The sequence below is a fragment of the Diabrotica virgifera genome, chromosome 4 (genome assembly GCF_917563875.1).
Source record: "Diabrotica virgifera virgifera chromosome 4, PGI_DIABVI_V3a".
NCBI classification, from domain to species: Eukaryota; Metazoa; Arthropoda; class Insecta; order Coleoptera; family Chrysomelidae; genus Diabrotica; species Diabrotica virgifera.
The window spans coordinates 1,208,739-1,224,536 of record NC_065446.1 but is presented as its reverse complement, the minus strand read 5'-3'; positions in this window follow the sequence as shown (position 1 = coordinate 1,224,536).

The following is a 15,798-nucleotide window of genomic DNA, read 5'->3' as shown; positions in this document are numbered from 1 at the left end:
AGAAGTCTACTTAAGTGTCTAGTAATTTCCAAAGAACGGATAAGATGCAAATTAGAAATTGACTACAAAACTGTGGAACAGGTGAATCACTTCAAACATCTTCTAGCGGAAATAACAAGCTATGGAAATCTCTCAAGAGGTCAGAGAACAAACAATGAAAGCAGCTAGAATTTCGGGATGCCTGAAAGAAAACACATGGAAGAACAATATCTAAATACTGAAAGCAAAGTCAAAATATATAAAACAACAATAAGACCTATTATAAGATATGTGGCAGAAACAAGACCAGACACAAATAGAACATTACAAATGATGAGAACAGTTGAAATGAGAACACAAGAAGTATACAAAGCAAAATCTAGTGAAGATATTAGACAAAACTGTGGAATACAGAACATGGTGGGTCAGACAGAAACGAATATATTGGAGCAAACATATAAAAACTTGTGGAGGACAGCAGACTTGTTAGAAGCACAAAAACGAATAACCCAGTGTAGCTAAAAGACCACAGGATAGACCACCAAAACGATGGCGAGAATACTGGACCTCATGGTCGGGGGAAGACTTGTTGACAATAAATAGGCAGTAACCTACTATTAGCATGATCGATCATGTTAAAAAGAAGAAAAAGAGATCTTGTTGACTTGAATTATCTCAGCACACGGCAAATGTGAAACAAAAATGTTTTACAAATGTAAAAACTGTAAAAAATTGGAATTTCCAATGACCACATGTTTTGAAGATGACTGTACAAACGAAGCATAATACTTTGGGAATGGAGGTCGATTTCTGATTAGTACTCCTTATTGGTGTTACATAGTACCGATAAAAGTACTATCAGTGATGTTAAAACTACTACATAAGTAAAAGATAAAAGCAAAAACATACCATTGTTGTTTTGAGCTCACTTTGCACACGAGACAATAACACAACACTAAGTAAAAGCTATAATAAAATATTTCGCAAAACCACTTGCTTTGAAGATTCCGGATTTTGTTTACTTTATCAAACAACGTTTGCAAACATTTTTACATTTACACACACAGTACAAAATTATGAAACGTCATTATCATCTGCTGGAGAGGTTAGTTTACTGGGTTTCTCCGGCAACGATGACAGTGTTGCCGTTATTCTTTCAGTTTCAGTAACTTTAAGATTTTTAATATTTATTTATTTTCGACTTCTTATTCTTTCTTTATAGGTATAAGAAAGTTTGATTCCATTTGATTCTTCATTTAGATAATCAAGTTCAATAGAGGTTGTTGCCTATATGGAAAATTGTCACCCCATCTCTCGCGTGGTTGGCCGATACTTCTACCATTTTTTGATGATTGGTCCCTTGCTATTTTAAGACTCTTGTGTACTGTGTACGCCAATCTATTGATGTAATTGTTATTTTGTAATTGTAATTGTAATTGTTAATTTCGTCATTCCTTATTTGCTCACTTTCATTTCTACTGTTTATGTTTTGGCTGTGTTGGGTCTTGTTTCTTATGCGTATCTACATCATTAGGTATTGGTTTTATACTGGATACTTGTTATAGATTTCTGATTTCATGTCACAGTTGTTAATGTGTTGGTTACGCCATATAATGTTTATTAAGGCAACATGCTAATCTATTTGCTCTTTGTACTTTTTCAACCTGTAAATAGCTGGACACTGTAATTAATCTCTTATTTGCATTGCCTAGGCTAATCCTATGCGACGTGGGAGCTCATTCGTCTGGTTATCTCTGCCCAACCGAATTTTTTCATATCCTACCTAAGTATGTAGCTTGGTACGTATACGATGCATTCTGCTCAATATCCCTTCCATCAACAGCAATATTACGACTTAGCACCAGATTTGCACCTTGTTCATGTTAATCTTTAGTCCCACCTCTAAGGAAACCTGATATAATTTTCCCAAGGTTATTATTGCATCATCCATACGATCGGCTATAAGGACGATGCCATCTGCGAATCTCAAATGACTGAGGTTCTCTCTATTTTTGTTTAATTATACCATACTCGAAGAATGCTGAGAATGGAAGTACTAACAAGAATACAGAACAGCAGGGAAATACTGCAATGGATTCCATCAAAATAAGAAAAACTTCAATACTTGGGTCATATAACACATGGTGACAGATATGAACTCCTAAAATTAATTATGCAGGGAAAGATTCAAGGAAGGCATAGCATAGGTGTACCCTATTCCACGAACATACGCCTGTTTTGGATTACTTCGACAACGAATATTGTAATGTGCAAAATAAGAAGAACGAAATTAAATTGCAAATTACATTGCTGTTTATTGGAATAATTATTAGCGCCATTTACTTTCGTACTTCTTATGTTGCACAGTAAAATATTCGTTGTCGAAGTAATCCAAAACAGGCGTATGTTCGTGGAATGGCCCATAGGAGAAAAATGTCCTGGCTGAGAAATCTCAGAGAATGGTTTGGATGCAGCTCAACTGAATTCTTTCGGGCCGTAGTGTCAAAAGTTAGAATAGCAATGATAATTGCCAACCTTCGTCGCGAAGATGGCACGTAAAGAAGAAGAAGAATACCATACTTGTTCAGATTTGCCTTACAAGAATGTTCTAGAAGCGTCGTGAATAGCTTTGGAGAGACGGCATCCCCTCGCTGTACTCCTCGATATATGATATATAATTTATTTGCTTCTTGTTCAGATAGTTTTACGCTAGCTTTGGAATTTTGGTAGACATATTTGAATATGCTAGTGTAGCCATGGGCGCTCATATAAAAATTTTCAGGGGGGGCAGACGTGAAGATTTTGCACATTACGTTTTGTACACTATGGATAACAATATAATATAGTTTAAAGCACCCGAAAGCACCCCCCCCCCCTTCCCTTGGGTACGGGCGCCTTATGAGTGTAGCGGTGATCCATTCGGCATTATGTCAATGCTTTTACATCAAAACACAGATTGTTGATAAAATCGGCAACACTGAAAATATAATTTTTGTACAGGGCCGTATTCAGCAAAACGGCTTTAAATATTCAGGTGATTTAAAAGAAAAAGGAAAGAAAACATATTATTATTATAGTAAAGTGAAGGTGTAGAATTCTATGTCCGTTTTTGTCTTTTAAACTTTGGGATAATTGTTTCCGTTTGTTTCCATCGCGACATAAAAATCGTGTTTCTTTTCATAGTTTTCTATTTCATTGCAATTTTTACTTTTACTAGATATCAGTTTGTTTTCGCGTGTCTTATCTTCTGTCTGATTATTGCGTGGATTCTCTTGTCTTCGTTTTTATTTTTATTTCTGACTTCTCTTCTTTAGTCCATGAGTCTAAGTATTTCTTCTGTCATCCACCCCTCGTTTTCTTCTTGTTTTTATTGCATTTATTTTTTTTTGACGGTCTTTAATAAGTAGGTATATCTTTAATTCTCGGCCAGTTTTCCTCAGTACTTTTTGAATTGGTACTTATAACAAAGTAATAAAATATTTATTACTTGACAAACCCTAATAATATATGAAACAGCACTACACAGGCCTTCGAGACCCTTGGCGAGAAATCACAATACAAGACATAATTAAAATTTTTAGGAAATTGTAGGTAAAAATTTATTCGTTGACCTAAAAAATATTCTATTAAGCGGTATTACTTTATTAATACGTATTCCAATAAACGGATAAATTTATTAAGGAGTAAATGGAAACGTTTCGGGACCTCGAATTTATATTCCATAAACCGGGATATTCCTATAACCGGTACTCTAATAAGCGGGTTCGACTGTACCTTTAATAGAGATTCTCTGTGCTTTTCGCATAGAGAATTTCTATTAAAGGTATTATTAAATAAGAATGTTCAAATATTATCAGAATATTACCTATGCTCAAAAATATCTGAGTTTATATAAGTAATTTTATTTTTTTGTTTCATTGATCATGTGCAAAATAAACGAACAGGTTTAATTAGCAACTGCAAAATTTGGCAAAATCCACGTCTATAAATAAAATTAGCATACAGATGTATGTTATTTACCTCCAGAATTTGTAATTTTAAAATTGATAATGAACCAACGAATAGGTTGGTAGGTACTTAGTTAAATTTTTTTTCTACAGATTTTTTGCTAAAAATATTTATTAGTTTCGGTAGTTTAAGGACCTATACGACTATACGACTATAGGACTATACGATCAACTTGATACCAGGGAAGGCGAAACGAAGATATATAAAATAGCCAAACAGAGAGCAAAGAAAGCAAAAGATTTTAATCAGATTAGATGTATCCGAGATGAAAATAATAAAATACTAGTTCACGAAAGGGATGTCAAAAAGAGCTGCAGAAAGTACTTTGACAGCTTATTAAATGAAGAATTTGACAGACAGCCTGTAGAGTCAACGGAGACAGTAGCAGCAATGGTCACCAAAATAACCAACGAGGAAGTGGCTCAAGCGTTTCAAAAAATAAAGAAAGGAAAAGCGGTAGGACCAGATAATATTCCTGGGGAAGTATGGAGAGCATTGGGAGAGACAGGAACAAGGTGGCTAGCAGGTCTATTTAATAGAATTATGGAAGTTGGACAAATGCCAGACGAATGGAGAAGCAGTATGCTGGTACCTGTTTACAAAAACAAGGGAGATATACAATACAACAATCTACAAACTACAGGGCTATAAAACTCCTTAGCCACACCATGAAAATATGGGAAAGAGTAATTATTGATAGACGGATACGTGAAGAGACCGAAATATCCGAGAATCAATTTGGCTTTATGCAGGGTAGATCAACAACAGATGCAATTTTCATTAGGCAGTTGATGGAAAAATACAGGAGTAAAGAGACAAACGCTCATATGGTATTCATTGATCTTGAGAAAGCATATGATAGAGTTCCTCGAGAGATTCTGTGGTGGGCACTCAATAAGAAAGGAGTCCCTGGTGAATATGTAAAGATTGTGAGGGATATGTATGAGGGAGTAACGACTAGTGTTAGGACAGGTGTGGGAGAGACTGATAAATTTCATGTGAAAGTAGGATTACACCAAGGCTCTGTGCTTAGTCCGTATTTATTCTCATTAGTTTTGGACCAGATAACAGCGAAACTACAGGGTAACATTCTATGGTGCTTAATGTATGCTGCATGATGTCGTGAAGACAAGCTCTGGAGGAAAAAGGTTTAAAACTTAGTAGGACAAAAACAGAGTATTTGGAATGTTCATTTAAAGATGCAGCTACTACAAATAAAATGGTATCTTTGGATGGTGAAATGATTGTGAAAAGCAATAGTTTTAAGTACCTAGGATCGGTATTACAGAGTAATGGAGAAATAGATGGAGATGCATGCAGTAGAATTAGGGCTGGATGGATGAAGTGGAAAGAAGCGAGTGGTGTGTTGTGTGACAGAAAAATTCCAATGAAGCTGAAGGGAAAATTCTATAAAACAGCCATAAGACCGGCTATGATGTACGGAACTGAATGTTGGGCAGTGAAAAAGAAAGAGGAACAACTAATGCATGTGGCGGAAATGAGAATGCTTAGATGGATGAGTGGAGTGACAAAGAAGGATAAAATTAGAAATGAGTATATTAGGGGAAGTCTAAGTGTGGCACCAATTGATGCCAAATTGAGAGAGCATAGGTTAAGATGGTTTGGTCATGTTCAACGTCGAGACGTTAATCACCCAATACGAAGAATAGCTGAAGTGCAGATTCCTGGAAGGAGTAGGAGAGGAAGACCAAAGAAGACCTGGGGGGAGACGATAAGGCAGGACATGTTGGTAAAGGGGATTAACATTGATATGACCCAAGATAGAATTGTGTGGAGAAATGCAATTAGGGGAGCCGACCCCGCATAGGGATAAGGCAAAGTGAATGATGATGGTAGTTTAAGGACCAAAGATGATTAATGTAAGTTATGGAAATGCCGTGAACTAGGTCTATCTATTTATCTATCTATAAGCGAGGTTCCTACAGCCTCTGCCGCTTCTCGCATTTCGACCGCCATCGTTTTCTGTTCATCCATTCGTCTTCTTTGTTGGCTCTATCTCTCATGATGTGTTGTACATTTTCTTCCCAGGCAACTGAAGGCCTTCCCCTTCTTCTTCTTTGTTGAGGTATGTAATTTAAAGCTTTCTTTGGCCATCTATCTTCATTCATTCGTTTCACGAGACCATACCACACTAGTTGTCTCGTTTCAATTCTATCTACACTGTAATATACAGTATTTGTCCTCCTTCTAATATCTTCATTCCTGATGTGATCTTTTTTGGATATACTACACGCTCGCCTTAGACAATCCATTTCTACTACTTCTATTCTTGTTCTATCGTTTTTCGTGATCTGCCAAACTTCTGCTCCATAATTCATAATAGGTTCTACCAGGTTCAATAGATTGTCAATTTCGTTTTTTGTCTTATATCTTTAGACCATAGTAGGCTTAGAAAGTTTACCGCTTTTTCCCCTTCTGCGTTCTTTTTTCGATGTCTCTTTTGGTAGTGCCTTCTTTAGATATTATAGGTCCGGAGATATTTATATTCTTTACATGCTTTTGTGGTTCTAATTTCTAACTCTGGATTTTCTTTCATGATCCCCTATTTTAAGATACTCTGTCTTTGACATATTCATATTGAGGCCCCATCTTTCATATTTTTCCTTTATTTTTCTAAACATGTAGTTCATGTCTTCCTCATCATTCGCTACGACCACCTGATCATCTGCGAAAAACAAAGTTGTTAGACATTTACCACGCTTATGTCTAATCCCATTCCGGATACTTGTTTCTTCCACACTTCCACTGCTCTAGCGATGATTGAATATATATTTTAAATAAGGTCGGAGACAGACTACACCTTTGTTTAAGCCCCTTTTTATTGGAAATGACTCAGATATAAAGGTTCCTTCATAAACGACACTTCTTGCATTTTTGTATATAGTTGCGATAACATCCACATACTCTCTACTGAGACCTACTTTCGTCAATGTTTGAGACAGTTTTTTCAGGTACCGTATCGTATGCCTTCTCTAAATCTACAAACAATAGGTGGATAGATAGATTTCTTGCCTTCCTTTTTTTTATACCTGCTGCAGAACGAATATATACCTACCTATTATCAGTGCACGATCTTCCTGCACGAAATCCATTTTGTTCTTCCGTGTCTTGGTATTCTGATTCTATTCTTTCTTTTATTATTCGACCGTATAACCTCCCCACTCAGCTGGTAACAGTTATTCACCTATAATTAGAGCATATATGCTTTTATCTCCTTTCTTGTATATTGAGCTGATGTATCCACATTCCAATCATCAGGGATATTTTGTCCTTTTAAGCATTTATTAAATAGTTGAACCAACATTTCATGTAGGTAATATTTTTGGTCCGTACTTTACCAGCTCAATTGGGATGTCTCCATGTCCTGCTGCTTTACCGTTTTTCGATCTTTTGAGGGCCTCGCTCGTGAGGGCCTCGTGAACTAGGTACCAATAAAAAATTACGATACAAAAACAAGACTATAACTATGTCATTTTGTACACATTTCCCCTACAATAAACGAAGTAATCATAAAAATGCATGTCTACTTATTGTTTGTATGGTGCATATCAATTAGAGAAACTAAAACAGATAGTTTTACATGACATCTATTACCAAAGGTTATATGAGGCGCTCCGAGGAAAAAGGGCGAATACGCCAGTTACAGTTTTTTTTTTTTTAATGCAATGGATAGCCTGATCATTATTCGAACAATGTACCACCATAACATGGTTTATTCGTCCTTTCTATTCAGAACTATAATAGGTTGACTTAACGGAAGCAAACTGTATGAATCTTAAAAAGTATGGTAAATGTTCCGTGGAACAACGGCGAATACGCCACCGCTACGTCGGTACACAGCTAGCCCTCCCACTTCTGTCTTGCCAAATTTCTGAATAAAATTTCCGTGATTTCCGTCTTATTTTTACCGTTTTAAGCTACAGTGTCGTTTTGCTTGTCAAAACAAGTAGTTTTTATTTTGATTAGTTTGAATAGTTTGAGTTACTTTACTAATAAAGTTAAAATTTTACTGCTACAATGTCAGAAAGCGAGTTTACAGAAGACCAAAACAAAGGCTACACTAGAAAAAGGTCGAAAACTGAAGACACGTGGCAAAAGAATGTGAATAAAGTTAAAAGAAACTCAGGTGAAGAATACAGCACCATTAAAAACAGAAAACTTGTGCCTAAGCGGACTGTGGGAAGTCCCTGTTCCTGTGGATGTTTTGAGAAAGTAGGTTTGGAGAAAATTAGTATAATTTTTAAAAACTTTTGGGAATTATCTGAGTATAACCTACAAAACGCTTACTTATCTAAAAGAGTGAAATCTGTTTCTGTCAACCGTTGTCGCATTAAAAATCGACCTAGTCGAAAGTTACGTAGTATTGAGTACAGTGTACTTTTTGAAAGCAATGAATTTAAAGTCTGCAGAAAAGCATTCTATGCGATTCATGGTGTCACTGAAAAGAGGGTTCGAACTGTTTTGAATAAAGTATCCACAAGTGGCACTGTAGAATTGGACAGAAGAGGAAATAAAAATCCAGTTGACAAAGTAAGTGTAGAAATGAAAGAAACTGTAATGTTACATGTAAATAGTTTACCCAAATGTTCAAGCCATTACAGCAGAGCAAAAAGCCCTTACCGAAAGTACCTTTCCACAGACTTAAACATAAACAAGTTGTATGACCTGTACTGTGAGTGGATGACAGAAAATCACCCTTTAATTGACCCTGTCAGCTCACGGTTCTATCGTGACACATTTAATAAAAAATTCAATATTGGTTTCAACCCTCCTAAGTCGGATACTTGTAATTTTTGTGACAAAACAGATATGGAACTTTCAAATTGTGATGATTTACAACGTAACCAATTGCAAGTTGCCAAGGAACTTCATTTAAGACGAGCCAAAGCAGTTCAAAAAATACTTAAAAGTTATAAAAGTAATAATGAAGACTCAGTTTCAGCAATTTGTATAGATCTGCAGCAAACTCTCCCTACCCCTAAACTGACGACATCTGTACAGTATTACAAAAGGAAGCTTTGGACCTACAATTTTGCAGTCCATGATGTTAAATCTGGAAAATGTGTTATGTACATGTGGAATGAAAGTACTGGAGGTCGTGGTTCATGTGAAATAGCAAGCTGCTTGTCCCATTACTTTGATTCTATGGATCATCAAGTCAAAAAAGTTGTGCTATTTAGTGACAATTGTGGGGGCCAGAACAAAAATATGAACATTGTTTTAGCTTGTTTGAAAAAAATTCATGAATTAAAATTTGATTTCATAGAACATTACTTTATGATTCCTGGACATTCATATTTACCTTGTGACAGGGATTTTGGTCACATTGAGTTAAGGCTTCGAAATATTGATGTTTATTCTGAAGACCACTATATTGACTTAATTCGTTCATCAAGGAAGGTCAGACCATTCAAAGTAGTAAAAATGACATCATCAATGTTTTTTGATTTCACTGCTCTTCAGAAGTTAATTACAAAAAGAAAATCAACTGCTAGTTTTAAAGATGGTAAAGTATTTCTTTACTCCAAGTTGTTCAAACAAGGGTTTTCCATACAACCAACGTACCAAAATGTTTTGTCCGAACAAGTTGTTTTGCAGAAAGGAAAAGTAGGAGAATATCAACGCCATTTGTTTGAATGGCTAAATACCAACAGCCTATAAAACTTTCAGAGGAAAAAATAAAAGACATCAAGTCACTTCTTCCATACATACCGCTTCATCATAGGAGTTTCTTTGATGAGCTGATCTCTCTCCAAGAATCACAAACCAATTTGGCAACGCTAACTGGAGAAAGTCAGGATGATGTTATGGATTTTTGCTTGAATTAATAATTTATTGTTTGGTGTTTTTTTAGTTTTTGATTTATCTTAAACAGAACAATTTTTAATTAAAAAATGTTTTTCATATCATATCCTTTGAATAAAACTTTTTTCAATATCCTGAATTATAATTTTGGTTTAGATGGGGTGATCTTATTTGCTTAACAAGCAAAACTTTTTATAAAAAAAATAGTTTTTACCTAACCGCATTACAAAATTTTGATGACGTGTATATTCGCCCTTATTGAATTAAAAACACTTTTTCAACTTTAATCGCGTTTTTCTCAAAATGCCCATTTGGCGTATTCGCCGTTTGTCCACGGAGCGCCTCATATGGTTAGTCACAAACCATTCTTAATACGATTGATGATAGATAGTAAACATTCTCATTAAAATTTTCCATTAATCGCTTGTTTATTGGCTTTCAATAAAACGATGATCCTCAGAATAATTATTTTAATAAGGTGTAATAAAACACAACAGCTTACTTAATTTGAGTTATGATATTTTGATTGGATCGAAAATTTCGTTTGATTCGTGGATGTGTCGATGTTACTTTAAGTATGTTTGAAATCTTAACGAGAAACAGATGTGCGCATTGTGAAATAAAAAAATGTTTTCCTGAGTCGCTGAAAATTTTATAACATACTTTATCGCCAAACAATAAATGGTATTCGGCGCATAGATTGTCCCTTGCGTATTTTTTTTCTTTTTGATATTTTTCTTTTCGGTATAAATGTGCTCAAGCTAATAAATCTAGATATGAACCAAGACACGTATGTACTAATGCTTTATTGTTCCGAAAAAGTATTTGACAAGGTCCAGCACAATAATCTAATTATTAATATCTTAAAACTGAAAAACATTGACATCCGCGACATCAGAGTAATTTCAAACCTCTACTGGAACCAGAAAGTCAAAATAAGAATTGAGGATCAAATGTCGGAAGAAATAAAAAATTTTCGGGGGGTAAGACAGGGGTGTATATTGTCACCACTGCTGTTTAATATATTATAACGAAGCCGTCGTCCAATAAGCTTTTGGAGAGTGTCAGGATGGGATGATCATAAATGGTGAAATCCATAATAATATAAGATATGCCGAAGAACTAGATAGAGAATCAACACAGATAGTACTGAAGATGAATTACAGTAAAACAAAAACCATGACCAATCAACAAGAAGAACTAATAATTACAGGGGCGCAAACAAGAATATAACAAGTAAGAGTATATATAAAACAAATCACTAGATTAAATAAAGAAAATCAGACCGAAGAAATAAAGAGAAGAATAAGATTGGCCTGGGCATCATTCGGAAAATTGTCTTATATTCTAAAGAACAGAAAATATCCTTAATACCTAAAAACAAGAGTCTTCAATCAATGTATACTCCCTGTTCTAATATATGGCTCTCAGACATGGACGTTTACAAAAAATAAAATATGGAAAAAATAGCAAAGACAAAAAGATCCATGGAAAGACAAATGCTGAACATTAAACTATCAGACAGGAAAAGAAACGAATGGATCCGTAACAAAACAAGAGTGAAAGAGATGGACTAAGATAATAATTATACATTGGAGACCGTGGAACCACAAACGAAAAAGTGGAAGGCCACAGCTGCGATGGTCAGATGACCTGAAGAAATACACTGGGTCAAAATGGATGCAAATTGCCCAAGATAGAGAGGCATGGAAGAAGGAAGAGGAGGCCTATATTCAAGGATGGATGTTTAGGGCTAATTAGATAGATAGATAGATGCCGATGACACTGTCATATTTCCTTCAACTATACAAAGACTGACAAACATACTGGAACGGCTAAACGAAAAGTGTACCCTATATGGTATAATGCGTTTGTAAAAATGAAAACAGTTCTATAAAATATAATACATAATATATACAATAACTATTATACAGTATGGTGCAAATGAAAGGAGTACATTCGTTATTTCGTAAACCGGTAAATTTAAGAAAAAATCCTCGAAATAGGTCGATTTTTTATTTTTAAATTATGATATTTTGACATATATGTCATACTAGTTACGTCATCCACCTGGGCGTGATGACGTAATGGATGATTTTTTTAAATGAGAATAGGGGTCGTGTGCTAGCGCATTTGAAAGGTTATTTAATTCTCTATTCAGTAATATCAACATTTACATAATTATTTATACAGGGTGTCCAAAAAAATATTTTAAATTAAATTATTTGACAAAAAAAGAGGAATGTATGTAATTTATTTAATTTACAATATATTATACTACTGTCAGCAATTAGAAAAAAATATTTATATCACAAATAAACATTGATTTTCGCTTAAATTAAGTGGTCAAACTTCCAAGAGGCAGGTGGCTGGAGGGAGCTGGCTTGAACATTGCATTTAATCGAAAAGCAATGTTTATTCTTGTGAAATAAACAATTTTATCGCCAATCGTCACTAAAGTCATTCATTATTGTACTCATTTGCCCTCATTTGCGGCAGTAAAGTAACACTTTATTGTAATGAAAGAAGAATTTTACTTTACCTGCCGCGATTAATCGAGATTGAATGTAAGTGGTCGATGGCAGTAATCGATTATTTATTTGAGTTAACTTGCAATTTATTTACTTTAATTATTATTAAAAATATTGTGTTGTATTGTATTTACAACATTGTTAATTAAATGTATCTTCAGTTCTGTGAGCCAGTATGGGTTTTCTCCCAGGTAGGTGGCTAACCTCACCATAGGAACCCTCCTCCTTTATCCGGGCTTGGGACCGGCAGTGTCATCCGATGAGCTACTCGATCCACTCATCAGACGACCCAGGCGGAGTTAGTCCCCCAAAAATTGTCCTAGAAAACAACCCGCCCGGTTCAAGACCCCCGGAAGACCACCTAAAAGATGGAGGGATAGTTGGCAATCTACCTCCCAGGAAATTAACTAAAGGCAGATTCAGAATTAAACAGATCTAAAGATCTCCAAGAAGTAAAAGAAGAAGAGAGAAGTTAATTAAATGTATGTCAAAAATTTAAATTTTTTAGTATTTGTAATTATATTCATATAAAATAAATCGAAATTTTACCGATTTAGTAATTATTCAATATTGATAACTATCGATTAAAAATAGAAAGCGGCCATCATGCAAAAGTCATCTGTCATCACTGTCATGAAATTTTTATTACGTCTAAAATTGAAAAAATCTTAAATTGTAAATTGTAAGTAAGTGTTAAAACCAATATCAAATTGTTGGCGATAAAATTTTGTATGCACCACGTCAGTAAAAACTCTTTATCGAACTCGTCTGTTATTCGCCTCGCTCGCTAGGCTCGCTCGGCTCATAATATCAGACTCGTTCGATAAAGAGTAACTTTACTGACTTTGTACATAAATAACTATTATCTGTTTTAGGGAAACAGTAAAATGCATTTTAAATTAAAAAAATTACATGGTACATTCCATGTCAAATCATTCAGGCAAAAAATTTTGGAGCTCCGATTTGTCTGAAAATTGGTATATAGCTTCTGCGGGACGTAAAAATAAGATATTTAAAGTCAAAAAATCTTCTTCTTCTTTTTTTCTCAAAATGTTATTTTATGCGATTTTACAGTGATTTGGTGTTTATTTAAACAAATTTGCATTTTCTGTCGTAAAGTATCAATGAAAAACATAATATTTTAATAGAAAGGACTCAAAAATGTCATTATATGGCATTATAACAAGTTATTTTGAACCAAAACAAGTTTTTGATCAAATTTTATAGTGTAAAAAACGTTAAAATACCGTTTTTTACATTTTCCTCCATTCCCAAAATACATCATCATCGATTTGGCTGAAAATTTGCCCACAGTTAGCCAAAAGATAGGACTTTAAGTGGATAGAAGGATTTGAATTATATTACAATACCAAAAAAGTTACATGCATTAATATCAGACTCAAAAGTATATATTAGTCCAGTCGGGATATCATTTGACCTTGAATGCCGAGCTGCCCAAAATTTTATTTTTCTGATCCTTAGGGGAGTCAATAGTAGCTTAAATTTAAAATCACGAATGAATTCCTCCGTTACGTTAGCCGCCATCTTGATTTTAAAGGAGAACCTGTTTTGCTCAATATCTCCGCCATTTTTAACTTTTCGACAAAAATGGTAGGCACTGAAATTGTTCCAAATAAATCGTTTTTACAATTACTACAATTTCTTTTTAACAATTTTTGTCGTGAGGTCGATATTTTCGAGTTAATTGTACTTACAGTAGACGCCTATATTTTTGACTATAATATTGCATGTAACTTTTTTGGTATTGTAATATAATTCAAATCCTTCTATCCACTTAAAGTCCTATCTTTTGGCTAACTGTGGGCAAATTTTCAGCTAAATCGATTATGATGTATTTTGGGAATGGAGGAAAATGTAAAAAACGGTATTTTAACGTTTTTTACACTATAAAATTTGATCAAAAGCTTGTTTTGAATCAAAGTAACTTGTTATAATGCCATATAATGACATTTTTGAGTCCCTTCCATTAAAATATTATGTTTTCCATTGATACTTTACGATAGAAAATGCAAATTTGTATAAATAAACACCAAATCACTGTAAAATCGCATAAAATAACATTTTGAGAAAAAAAGAAGAAGAAGATTTTTTGACCTTAAATATCTTATTTTTACGTCCCGCAGAAGCTATATACCAATTTTCATACAAATCGCAGGTCCATAATTTTTTTTGCTCCAAAATTGAGTGATTTGAAATGGAATGACCCACATATATTCTTCTCTTTTTTTTTGTCAAATGATTTAATTAAAAAAATTTTTGGGACACGCTGTACAAATAATTATGTAAATGTTTATATTACTGAAAAGAGAATTGAATGACCTTTCAAATGAGCTAGCACACGACCCCTATTCACATTTAAAAAATTATCGATTACGTCATCACGCTCATATGGATGACGTCACTATATCGCATACATGCCAAAATATCATAATTTAAAAATAAAAATCGACCTGTTTCGGGATTTTTCTTTAAAGTCGCCGGTTTACGAAATAACGAATTTATTCCGTTCATTTGCATCATACTGTATATGTACTTAGTTCGACACTGAAGCAAAAACACATAAATAAGCAAGTCATTTGAAATGTGGTGTTACAGAAGGATACCTACTAAAGAAGAATAGCATGGACACAGAAGAAAACGAACACGGAAGTATTGCGAGAAATTGGCAATATCTGGGACACGTAAGTGATGAGGGGACAGCGATGTGAAATGATGAGATTGATAATGTAGGGAAAGATAAGAGGAGGAAGGAATATAGGAAGAAGGAGACTGTCATGGTTGAAAAATTTAAAGGAATGGTTTAAATGCAGTTCAATAAAAGTCTTCAGAGCATCGGTAGATAGAGTGAAGGAAATGGCTATATTCAATCTCCGATTGGGAGACCGTACTTAGAATAGAAGAAGAATAAGAACAGGATGGAACAGAGATAAATTTGTAATTATTAATTGATTGAATAGGGTACCAGAAGAAGAAGAATTAATACCATATAGTTTTATCGACAAGTATAAAAATATATTAAACTAAACCAAGAAACACTTTAAGCTTAATAAACAGATATCTCAAAAGTCTTTACACAAATCGTCTAAAATGATGGATCTATTTAAAAAATAAATCGGGAATGTCAGGGATAGACTTGATTATAATAAAATTGTAAGATAATGATCTTTGAAGTTCAAACATTCAAAACATTCAAAATTCAAACGGTTGAAAACTTTAACAATGGTCACTATATTTAGACTTCTATTTTTAAACGAACTGAACAAATACCATCTAGATTAAAATTTTTTCGAATAAGTAATATTTCAGTAATACAAAAACACATATTGCAATTTTGCCAATATATTATTCAACAAAAATGCCAGGTCTGGCACTAGGAGAAATAGAAAATACAAGAGATAAACATGACAAATGGGAATTTTACGAAGACACCATA